The following is a 13,133-nucleotide window of genomic DNA, read 5'->3' on the forward strand; positions in this document are numbered from 1 at the left end:
GGCATTGAGAAGATGAAGCCACTTTCGACTAATTATTTTCCTTCTCACTTCTTAGGTTCAGAAAAAACATTGAGAAATGTCTCTCTAATGAGTAGTTAGGATTTGCTTTCTGCTGTAGCTTTAAGTATGTAAGTCAGTGTTTATTTTGAGACCTGAACTGCAGTCCTTTAAGGATGGCCAGGAGCAGGGGAAGGGGCTACAGTGCAGAGATGCTCAAGGTGAAATAAATAACTGGGTGCTCGTTAGGGTGGAGAAGAGGGATAACAGTGAAACAGTTCTCCAAGAACGTGAGGCAGAATGAAATGCTGAAACATAAAGCCATAAAGATTGTGCCCAGCGTTTTCACATGTCATGAAGAGAAAACCGAACCTGGCACTAGACACAGATTTGAGTTCTAGTACTGCTTTATGTTGGCTCGACACCTTTGGAAAGTCACGCATCTCTTTATATCTCAATGTTCTCATCTTTAGCAAAGGACGATCATATCCATCTCACTTCCCAGGATGTTTGTCACTGTTTCTAAAGTACTTCTAAAACTCTATACCCACCCAAACTACCATTCAACTGTAAGACCAGAATAAAGGCATTTTCACAGCCGCCAAGTCTGAGGAACAGAGAACCAATGGATTTTTGTTTTAAGTTTTCTAGCACTGTTTGACTGATAGCTTTATTTTGAACTGTACAGTTTACACACATTTTCATCTATTATCTTATTTTGGTCTGCAGGCACAAAAGTACGTTTTCTAGACTCTGTAATCATGAATGGAATACACTCTTGGTAACCGTATACTTTCCCTAATATGAGATCATGATGTAAAAAAATTCCACAAAAATAATAACCTTTATTATATAATAATGCAGCTTATTTCTTGTTGATGCTGCCTCTGCAGACACTGAGGTTTGACCATCCTCTGCTCTTGACTTCCCTCTCCATTGCTCTACCCACTTCCTGCATACATGGTTCAGGGCTGTTGACATCTCCTAAGTTTATTTTAAAAGTGGAGTTGTTGCTGTTTTTTTTTTAGTCCTTGTTGTTTGATAGACCTCTCAAGAGGAAGGACGCAGAGACATCTTTGCTCTATCACCATAAAAGCCGAAGTCTTCAGAGCCCTTTGAGTAGAAGAATGTATTCAATGAATAAAAAAGAACGTGATGTGAAATAAAGTTAATTCCTTCCCTTTATTTCCACCTCTTTATGACTTTCTATATCTCTGTGTATCTTTGCCTTATAGAGTCTATGGAAGTTTTTTCAGGTAGACCGGGAGCTGGCTAGAGGCGTCCATATTGATTAAACTGTGCCAGATAAATGGCTGCTTGAGCAGTGTCAGTCCCATGGCAGTTGTGACAGCAGTGCTGGTGTATTCATTCTGTCTTTATAGTCTGTTCTGGCAGGAGTTTTGAAGACAGTGTCTGCTCTTATCAAGGTCAAATAAATTCGATTTTGACAAAAGCAAAAACATTTGAGGGCAATGAACCATGGCCTCGTGCATCCCACCTGCTTCTGTGCACCTTGCATTGCCTGGCAGTGGTTTATGAGTGGTCGTATCTGGTTGGATAACCTGTTGAAACCTGCCATATTGCAAGTGACAGGATCCAGTAAGCATGAAGATTCTCCTGTTTCCTGGAATTGGCTGGAAACTTACTACTTTGTTTTAAACTGGATGAGCTAGGCATGTGAGACATACACAGCTGCTAAGCTGCTTGCTAACCAGTGTGGACAACTGCCTTCTCTCTCTCCTTTAGCACATGAAAATCCTGCCTATTGGGAGGAATTCCCCACCGAATGGAAGCTCCCTGGCGTGTCCAATCAGTTCTTCCCACCCCAGATTTGGACACTGAGGAAATGATGCCGAAACACAGCATCAGTTGGAGGTGGCTCAGTGAGTGTCCAGGGGTGATGGGGCCAGGCAGAGCCTGGTGGCTGGACACCATATGGCTGGTGTCCTAAGGAGGCTGGTACTGAGGTGTGGCCTAGGTGTGTTCTTGGTTCCCCAGACATGGAAGTTCCTCCTATTTTCTGAACTGGTCCTCCAGGCTTAACGTGGATTCTGTGAGCTCCCCGCTATACATTCTTTTCCTTTTAAGTTGCCAGTGTCTGTTTCAGTTGTTTGTAGGCAAGAACCCTTCTTGGGGCAGACTGGTTGTTCTTGCTGTTTCCCTGAAGTGTCCTACCATAAGCACGATTCTTCTCTGGAAATGGGTTCCTAAAGGTCAACATCCCAACGCCTACAGGCTTTTCTCATTTTAGAAAGCTCAGATCCTCACGTTCAAGGTTTAAACTCTGTTCTCTCTCTCTGTGAAACTGGCATGTGTGGAATGCACTAGAAATAAAAACACACATATCTACACAAAAGGAAAACATTTCCTCCCGTTTCTTTTCTCCCTCCCCATTCAGAAGAAAAAAAAAATTGGATTTCTTTATATTTTTTTCTTATTTTTGATTGAAATTTTTTTATTGTGGTAAAAACATACATCATAAAATTTATCATCTTAACCACTATCAAGTGGACGGTTGAGTAATGTTAAGTGTATTCGCATTGCTGTAAAACAGGTCCCCAGAACTTTTTCACCTTGCAGAGCTGAGACTCTATACCCATTAAATAACTCCTGTTTGTCCCCTTCCCCCACCCCACTCCCCCGATAACCATCGTTCTACTTTCTATATCTATGAATTTGACTACTTTAGAGACTTCATAAAAGTGAAATCATGTAGTATTTGTCCTTTGTTTTCTTTGTTTTGTTTTTGTTTTTTGGCCACACTGCGAGGCGTTCGGGATCTTAGTTCCCCAACCAGGGATCGAACCCATGCCCCCTGCAGTGGAAGCGCAGAGTCTTAACCACTGGACCGCCAGGGAAGTCCCAGTATTTGTCCTTTGTGACTGTCTTACTTCTCTTGGCATCATGCCCTCAAGGTGCATCCTCTGGTATGTCTTAGTCCGTTCAGGCTGCTATAACAAAATACCACAGACTGGGTAACTTACAAACAATAGAAATTTATTTCTCAGAGTTAAGTCCAAGATCAGGGTTACACTAGGGTTGGGTTCTGGTGAAGGCCCTCTTCTAGGTTGCAGATTGCCAACTTCCTGTAATATCTTCACGTGGTAAAGGGGGCAGGGGAGCTCTCTCGCTCTAGGCACTCAGGCTTCAGTAGTTGTGGCTTGCGGGCCCTAGAGCACAGGCTCAGTAGTTGTGGCGCACTGGCTTAGTTGCTCCACAGCATGTGGGATCTTCCTGGACCAGGGATCGAACCTATGTCCCCTGCATTGGCAGGTGGATTCTTAATCACTGCGCCACCAGGGAAGTCCCAGACCTGTTTTATAAAAGGCATTAATCTCATCCATGAGGGCTCTGCTGTCATGACCTACTCCCCTCCCAAAGGTCTTTGGGCATCAGCATTTCAATGTATGAATTTTGGGGGGATAGGTGTTTACCTAGCCTATAGCATTGAAGCATGTGACAAGATTTCCTTCCTTTTTAAGATCTCCATTGTATGTATATATCACATTTTGTTTTTCCACTCATGCATTGATGGACTCTGGGTTGCTTCTACCCCTTGGCTATTATGAATAGTGCTGCTATGAACATGAGTTTGCAAATACCTCTTCAAGATCCTGTTTTCAGTTCTTGGGGATATGTACATATCAGTGGGATTGCTGCATCATATGGTAGTTCTACTGTTAATTTTTTGAGGAACTGCTATACTGTTTTCCATAGTGGTTACACCATTTTATAAACCCATCAGTAGTGTACAAGAGTTCTAACTTCTCCACATCCCTGCCAACACTTGTTATTTTCTGTTTTTGTCTTGTTTTGAGAGTAGCCATGCTAATGGGCGTGAGGTGATATCTCACTGTGGCTTTGATTTGCATTTCTTTGATGATTAGTGTTGTTGAGCTTGTATATAATCTTTGGAGAAATGTCTATTCAAGTCCTTTGCCCAGTTTTCAATTGGGTTATTTGGCTTTTTGCTGTTGAGTTGTAAGAGTTCTTTGTATATTCTGAATACTAACCTCTTATCAGATATGTATTTTGCAGGTATTTTCTCCCATTCTTAGGTTGCCTTTCACTCTGTTGATTATATCTTTTGATGAACAAGAGTTTTTAAGTTTAATGTAGTCCCATTTGTCTGTCTTTGTTTTTGTTGCCTGTGCTTTTGAAGTCATATCCAGGAAACCATTACTTGCCAAATACAGTGTCATGAAGCTTTTCCCCTAGGTTTTCCTATAGCAGTTTTGTAGTTTGGGGTCTTAGGTTTAGGTCTTTAATTCATTTTTAGTTAATTTTTGTGTGTGGTATAAGATAAGGGTCCAACTTCATTCTTCTGAGTGTGGATATCTAGGTTTCCTGTTACCATTTGTTGATGACACGGTGCTTTCCCCATTGAGTGGTCTTGGCACCTTTGTTCATGATCATTTGACCATATATGTGAGGGTTTATATTTTTTTGGACTCTATTCTGTTGCACTGGTCTGTGCCAGTACCACAGTTTTTATTACTGTCGCTTTGTAATGTGTTTTGAAATTAGGAAGTACGATTTCTTTAACTTCGTCCTTCTTCAAACTTGTTTTGGCTATTTGAGGTCCCTTGAGATTCTGTATGAATTTTAGGAGTTTTGTTTTTTTTTTTTCTATTTCTGCAAAAAATGCCATTAGGGTTTTGATAGGGAATATGTTGGATCTTTAGATTGCTTTGGGTAGCGTTGACATCATAATAATATTAAGTCTTCCAGTCTATGAACGTGGGTGTCTTTTCATTTTTTGTGTCTCCGTTAATTTCTTTCAGCAATGTTCTGTAGTTTTTAGTGTACAAGTCTTTTACCTCCTTGGTTAGGTTTACTCCCAAGTTTGGTGGGCGTTTTTGGTGCTATTGTAAATAGAATTATTTTCCTAATTTCCTTTTCCAATCGTGTATTATTAGTGTATAGAGACACAAGTGATTTTTATGTGTTGTTTTTTTGTCCTGCAACTTTGCTGAATGAATTTATTAACTCTTTCATTTTATTAAAAAAAAAAAACCTTGTAGTTAGAAATGGGAATGCAGCCAAATTTTATTTGCCTGGGGTCACATTAACCAGTTTGTGGATTTGCCATCAAGGGGGAAGAACCCAATGACCATTCAGGTAATCAAGATGAGCTGGTGCATGTTTGGCCAATACTTAGAACTGGGCTCTGGATGAAGGTGGGGAGAGAGGTGAAGTGAGGTAGAATGTGTGGCTGGAGCTACTCATGTAAAGTCCTATCTAATGAAGAGAGGACCGTTCAGCTGAGAGACAGAGGGCAGACTTTTATAGAAAAATAACCATCTGATTATTTTCCATGAGGCAACTTATAAAATTATTTATATTTTAAAACTATTGAATTACCTTTTTTTGCACTTTTAGATGATACTTGTAGAATCTTAAATTTGTACCCAAGCATTGGGTGTATTGCTAGCCAAATAAGATTACCAAATAAGATTACATTAAAGCTACTGACTAGTTTTGTTTAAGTAATGATTTGGGGGCCAGCTATGGCAGCCTTTCCCCATATTACGTAGGGTAATGGAGCCTGAAAGTAGACGACAGACAGGTTAAGACTAATCTTCACGAGGCACAGAAAAGCTAAATGACCAGCAGTGGTTCTTTGTGGAGTATCCTCTCCTTTTCTTTCTTAGGTATGAAAGGAAACAAGATGTGTTAGCATTTTCTAACCATTGGTAGAGGTTCAGAAGCACACCACAAGAATACCTAAATGTATGCAGTTGTATTGTTCCCAAGTGCAGTGTTTACGTAAGACTCTTGAGAAGATTGTCTCTGGATAATATATTTTAAGTGTGTTTGGGGATCTTTTGTGAAGCTGAAGAACCAACTCCCTTAATTATTAGTTTTACAAATTCCTGCCTCATACATATAATTTTATTTTTAACAACATTACACACACAGGGCTTCCCTGGTGGCGCAGTGGTTGAGAGTCCACCTGCCGATGCAGGGGACGCGGGTTCGTGCCCCGGTCCGGGAAGATCCCACATACCGCGGAGCGGCTGGGCCCGTGAGCCATGGCCGCCGAGCCTGCGCGTCCGGAGCCTGTGCTGCGCGACGGAAGAGGCCACAGCAGTGAGAGGCCCGCATACTGCAAAAAAAAAAAAAAAAAGATTATACACACAACACACACACATACATACACATACCCTTGGTATCTGCAGGGGATTAGGGGTTTGGCTCCAGGGCTCTCCACGACTACCAAAATTCACAAATGATCATAGTGTATACACCATTTTGTGCCCTGCTTTGTTCTCCCAACAAAAATAGCTTCCATGTCATTGTAAACTAATTTTTTAGAGGTTGCCTCTTATTTCCCTGGGTGGATTATTAGAACTAACGTCATCATCACCCACCTATGTTGAAGTCCAACTGTCGGCAGTAATTAATAGAACTGTGTTTACAGTCCATAAGAAAAATAAAAAGGAAAGTTAAAGTCAAAAATTTTCATTATCCACGGGAGATGTGGTCTGTCTCTGAAGTACGGATGTTATTTATGTAGGTTCAAGGCAAAGCCCTGAAAGTCACCCCACACCCATTTTCCTCATCTTGATACTCCCTTGGTCACCAGATCCTGTAAGTTTTACCTCCTACATAATTCTGTCTTTGTTTCCCTTGCAAAGCTCAGTTCACACGAGCCTTGCTCTTGACTCTCTCTAATTAACTAGGACTCTGGTTATTCCTCCCCCTCCCCCATGCCTAGCAAACCTGCGTGTCATTACTCCTATTATGACCTTTAGTTCACAGAATGTTTTTTCATGCCTTTGCCTTCCGCTGGTCTCTGAGTTCCTTGTACTCACCCTCAGCAGGCTACGTGGCATATTTATCTTAGTATCTGGTACCTATCAGGAAGCTGGGAACACAGAACATACTTAACAAAAATTGGTTCTAGAAGTGGGTGAATAGCTCCGCGTACTTTCAGCCAAGCAGGTAGCTCACCCGTTCTGTTGGGTCTCGCCTTGTCAAGGTTCTGAACATTTCCATTCCTGTTTATTAATAAAACTCAAAGCCAGATCTCTCAAAAGCAAGCTTATTGAACCTTCTTCTAAATTTTACAATGAAATCTTTTCGGTAAATCACCTCTATTAGAAGCTTGCCTACGCCACAGGTAGAATTTTCTCAGGAAACTTGTGATCTGAATTGGAAAATCTGGATTCCAAGGTTTTCTGTCTAAAAGATCAGCTATCTAATCAAGGAGAATCTTCTCCTTCAGATGTTTTACTAAACGTGATCTCATGCGGCATCCTCACAGATACTAGGAAAGGGTGGTGGGGAAGGGAGATTTCAATTCTCTTTATCGATAATTGCTGGATGCCCAGAAGCATAGCAATTTAATTAGATATTCTTTGCAGTCTTATCTCTTCTATATAACCCTAGTTTTTATTCTTCTGTCTATAAATGTTTAATCTCCCATTTTCACCTTACTGAGATGTTTGTCTCAGTATTCTACAGTGATGAATCCCTAGGACATGTCTTTCATGAAAATTATGGTTTGTGCTCTGAATATTGAAATATTCAATATTTCAGTATTCGTCCAGACAATTTCAGGGCACCCCAATTGCATGTTTAGCAGTGTATCTTAACTGATACCCAAACTGGCGGTTTCCCTTTTGTTAAAATTTTCCTGTTTTCTGAGCCTTACACAGTTTAAGTTAATGAAAAGAAAACAAAACTGTTAAAACACTAAGGCCATGTTAATATCAATGTTAAGACAATAAAGTCTGTTGACGGGAGGGTCCAAAGTGAAAAGTCAGTCTCCCCCAGACTTCCAAGATGTAGCCACTTTTATGAGTTTCTGCTTTATGGTTTTAAGTTACCACCACTCTGTGTTTCATAGACTAATAGCTATATTCCTTGATTTTTTTTTTTTTTTTTTTTTTGCGTTACTCGGGCCTCTCACTGTCGTGGCCTCTCCCGTTGCGGAGCACAGGCTCCGGATGCGCAGGCTCAGCGGCCATGGCTCATGGGCCCAGCCGCTCCGCAGCATGTGGGATCCTCCCGGACGGGGGCACGGACCCGTGTCCCCTGCATCGGCAGGCGGACTCTCAACCACTGCGCCACCAGGGAAGCCCTATATTCCTTGATTTTAAATTAGATAGTATTTACTTTTTTCTTTGGAAGAGGGGAAACTTGCATTCTTATAGCTTCTCTCATTTCTCCCCCGTTTTGACTTGCACACATGTGCACGCACACACTGCATTGCTAAAGTTTATAACAGTCGCATACTCATCTGTAATTATGATAACTATTGTATACTATGTAAATATAACACATTTATATTGTTATAAACGTATTCTCTCTACAGAATCTCTCTAAATATTCTCTACAGAACTGCTTAGTTGTGTGAGTGGTCACAGAGGAAGGTGTATAATCCTATTTTACTAAATTCCTGTGGCTTGAAGAACGACACAAATATTTATGAGATTTTCTTCATTGATTTTAGCCTTTTCACTTACTCCTCTGAGTATTTCTTAAACTTTTATTGCTGGTTGCTTTTCCTGTGTTTAGCACAAAATTGTTTCCCATCCGATTTCAGTGGGTGCTTGGGTAGACGTATTCGCTTGCTCTGCCATCTCGTATCGGAATGGTCAGAAATGTTAAATGTGTTAGGAATTTTGAATCTTCAGCTTTGGACTTACTCGTAGTTTTGGTATTTGGCCTAAAAATTGCTGAATGAAGCTGTTTTAGACAGCTACATCTTCTAGATCCTACCGGGATTGGAGCTGTCAAATATTTTTTCCTCCTCTATCAAGATTTCACAAAATGGAATATAGCATTAATGGTCCTTAACCACTGAATCAAAAAATTCTGCTCAGAGGCTACCCGCAGGCTTGAAGGAAATTTCAGGAGGAAGGAGTCTCTGCCCATTTGCAGCGGCAGTGGTAGCTCTTGTAGTCTTAGGAGGAACTTTTTTCTTTAATTTCTCCTTTGGGGTAAAACCACATTTGCTTTGGCTCATTTAGAAGTGCTTGCTGCCGCCGTTTCCTTGCGGGCCACGTGTTGTTTTTGTTCCCTGCAGCCTTCTGTTTGGAAAGGCCCTTGGCATGTAGAAATAGTATGGGTCTGTCACTTGTTATCGACTTAGCGTGGGAAGCGATGCAGCTTTTCAGAGTGGCTACTGTGGGTTTTCCTCGCTGTTCTCTGAGGGAACGCGAAAAGGGCAAAGAACTTTAGGCCTTTGTCTCAAATGCTTGTCCAGTCCATAATAGTCTAACCGTAGGAACGGGTAATGTCCTTAAGTAAGCTCTGTGGAAGAATGAGACTACTGTGAGCTCTACCTGTTGTAGGTTTTATCATGAGCTTATAAATGTCTCTAACATTGGTTTTCACTTAAATGCAAACAGAAGTGTAGGTAATGGAAGCCTTTTTTTTTTTCCTTTTTCTTTTTAACAGCTATTTAGCTTGCTTTATTCTTCTTAAAATTGTAGCATTTAGATAAATATTCCATTAGTAACAGTGCTCAGTTATGCTGATATCTTTGTAACCCAGAATTTTTTCTTTTCATTTGGCACTAGAAACAAAGTGAAATTTTCAGCCTGTGTTTTAAATGTAGTTAAAAATGTTCCAGCTTCTGAAACTGAATGATTTTTTTTCTTGAATATGCTTTATGTATTTGTACTCTCCTCCAAAGGTGATATTAACTGATCGTTATATTTTATAGTCACGGGAGGTTGATTGTCTTACAGTGTTCAATTCGCAGACATGTATTTGCAAACACTTCAGAGAGAGTGTCTTTGACTATAAGGAATTCAACAAGCCCATTTAGAAACTTTATAGTGAGTTTTTAAAATGCAGTGCTTTTAACGTTTGCAGTATGAGCTCTAGTGTGGTTTGTTTCTTTTAAAATATAAGCCTGATAACTGAAATGAATTTGATAAGGAAGCAGATCTTTCTCTTTTATTGGGGAATGTCTAAGGCCAGAATATAAGAGAACTTCTATCTTAATAGAAAGTGATTTTAAGATTCTAATACTATTTTACTCATATTATTTCACATCATAGTATTTAGTTTATTACCTCTAAAAGAGGGTATTCAGAACTTCTAGATTTTAAATTATCAATCATCTACTCTTTGCGTCAACATGACAAAGAAGATGATTTAACTTCTTACAATTTGAGATTCATCAGGCCATTCAAAAGCTTTTGTATGTCAGAAAGTAAATTTTTTACATAATTCTTTAAATCAGTAAGTAATCAAGTAGAAATAGGATTTAATCAGATTACATTATTAGCATGAGATTACCTAAAACATGGCATGTCGGTCATTAATTAGCAGACACAACTCATCCCCCAGTTTGCCTGGTGTGTGTCAGGTACTGTTCTCACGTTGACTTTTAAAAATGATTGCTTTTAAAGTTAATTACCAAATTTTATGTTTGTCACTTTGGGAGTTAGTTACCTTGGGTGACAATTTCTAAACTGTTGGGAGCATCCAGTTTAATATTCGGTAAGAAGTCCCCCAGCCATGGTGATGTGGCCCTGAGTTAAAGGTTCATAAACTAAAAATAACGGTTATAACTTTTATGACAGAAATACAGTTCAAGAGAATTTTTTATATAAATAAGAAATGTTGCCATTCTGAGATTTCCTAATATCTGACATTTCTAAATACCTTTGTTGGTGACTAACATTTATGAGAACAGTGTTGGTTCAGTGTGGTTAAATGGATGGTTTACAGATTTTCTCTACACGTATGTATTCTCTGTTTTGTTTTATATGTATGAAGCTCGCTTGTGAAAGTTGACCTTATTTCTAGCTTTGTGATTTGGAGAATTGTAATCATTTTAAGATTAAGGTTTTTAATATAAACACTGCAACCTGAATTATACATATTAAGTCTCGTAACTTGCCTTTTGATCTTTCGCATGCACTGTATTTTCATGTTAGCACTTCCTTTTTTGTTGTTTTGTTTTTGTTTCTGTTTTTTTGTTTTTTGGCCTCGCCGCACGGCATGCAGGATCTTAGTTCCCGCACCAGGGTTCGAGCCCATGCCCCCTGCATTGGGAGTGTGGAGTCTTAACCACTGGACCATCAGGGAAGTCCCAGCACTTCCGTCTTTAAAGTAAAATTCACACTGCATTTATAGACATTGAGTCAGGCACTGTTTCTCACTTTTTATTTCTTATATTATTAGTTTTTTCATTCTTGCGTTTTCACACTGACGTCAGAGATTATTTATCAGGTAGAAACAGGTAAAGCCCTTTCAGAATTCAAGAACAGGGATGACATTTTGTTGACTAGTCCTTAGTTTTTTTTCTCTCACTTTTGCCCTTTCCCTTTCCTATTTGGTTAAACCTGTTTCCTGTTCAGAGAGAGGTAAGCTCTTCGAACAGGTATCACTAGGAACTGGAATACATAGGCTGGACTTCACATCTGGACACAGCTAACAGCCCATTTAAGAGCAACTCCACTGAATGCTCCATTATTTTTTAGAATTCTGGAACTTCAAGGGACTTTGGTCGTATCTGATACAGAAAGGAAGAAGCAGTCTGAGGAGGTTAAAGGAGTTGGTCAAGGTCATAACTCAGCTAGTAGATTGCTGGACATCTCATCTATAGTTGACTGAGTGTATATACCACTCAGTTTCCCAGAATTGAAGCTGTGACCCAGACAGTGGTTGGTGCAGGTAGAAGTTCAAGACCCCTCTTCTCCCACAAGGAGCAATGAGAAGTCTTGAAGGAAAGGACTTAAGCAGAGGATGATATGATCAAATTTGCCTTTTTAAAGGATCAGTCTGTCCTCACTTGAGCATGATTCGGGGGGGTGGGGGGAGATAGGGTAGACTGTAGAGGGGTTGGTATGTTGAGGTGCCGTTGCAGATATCTAGCTTGGATTAGGGCAATGAGACTGATGTAGAAAAACAGAGAGGTTGAAGGGATATGTAAGGTAGTTACTGGTTGAGGGAAGAGAGGAGTCCTATGATGCTTGATTTCTGCCTGGTAGAGCCCGTTAGCTGGTGGTGCCAGGCTTCTGAGAGGTCCAGCTTGTGGGGTGGAAGGAAAAGCATGAATTGCGATTTAGACCCATTATGTTTAATAGTCTATTATGAACAGTTAGTTGCTTACATGGAACCAGAATTGAGAGGAGAATCAGAGCTGGGGATCTGAGTTTAATTAGAGCCGTGGCTGCGATTGAGATTCCCTAGGGAAAGAATTTAGCCCGAGTAGTGGCAGAATATGGTGTAGAGAGAAACAGGTACACCAGTTTTCATATGGTGGATATCTAAAAGGGTGAGATAAGCTGGCTGTAATTTAGCTCTCTTCCTCTTGTTACCACATTGAATATAAACAACAAACGATCAGATAGAGAAGGTGTGGGTCAAACAGGGTTATTTCTTGAGCCCAGGTCAATGAAATGCTACTCAATTATTTGGAACTGTCTTTGTTACAAAGAATAGTGGTAACAACATTTTCAGTTCATGGGATTTTGCCTAAAATTCTACATCAAATTGAGACATAGTTTTTCTTATTAAAAGTTATACAATTTTCCATAAGTTTCTATGAAAACCTGTAATACCTAGAGTCAGTCGGAACCTCCAACTGCCCCATTGAGATCGTCTTCACTCAGTGTCTCATACAATTTCTCAAACTTAACATTTTAAAACTCAACTCCAACCTTACCCTCAAACCTGCTTTTTCTCTGGTCTTTCCCATCAAGTCACAAAGCTCAGAGCTGCTTTAAATTTTTTTTCCAAAAAATTTTTAATTGAGGTATAGTTTTTACAATGTTTCAGGTGTACAACGTAGTGATTCACAGTTTTTAAAGGTTATGCTCCATTTATAGCTATTATAAAATATTGGCTATATTCCCTGTGCTGTACGATATATCCTTGTAGCTTATTTATTTTATAATACATAGTAGTTTGTACCTCTTTATCCCCTACCTTAACCCTCCCCCTTCCCTCTCCCCACTGGTAACAACTAGTTTTTTCTCTATGTCTGTGAGTCTGTTTCTTTTTTGCTATAATCTCTAGTTTGTTTTATTTTTTAGATTCCACATATAAGTGATATCATACAGTATTTGTCTTTCTCTCTCTTATTTCATTAAGCATAATACCCTGCAAGTCCAATGGAAAAAATGTCATTCTTTTTTATGGCTGAGTAATACTCCATTGTGTAT

General features: G+C 39.7%; 1 protein-coding gene across 1 annotated transcript in view; it reads left to right on the forward strand.

Moving 5' to 3' along the window:
- Positions 1-13,133, forward strand: part of SH3BGRL2 (SH3 domain binding glutamate rich protein like 2) — a 54,519-nt gene that overhangs the window by 31,293 nt on the left and 10,093 nt on the right. The window lies entirely within an intron of this gene.

The sequence above is a fragment of the Globicephala melas genome, chromosome 14, assembly GCF_963455315.2.
Source record: "Globicephala melas chromosome 14, mGloMel1.2, whole genome shotgun sequence".
Taxonomy (NCBI): domain Eukaryota; kingdom Metazoa; phylum Chordata; class Mammalia; order Artiodactyla; family Delphinidae; genus Globicephala; species Globicephala melas.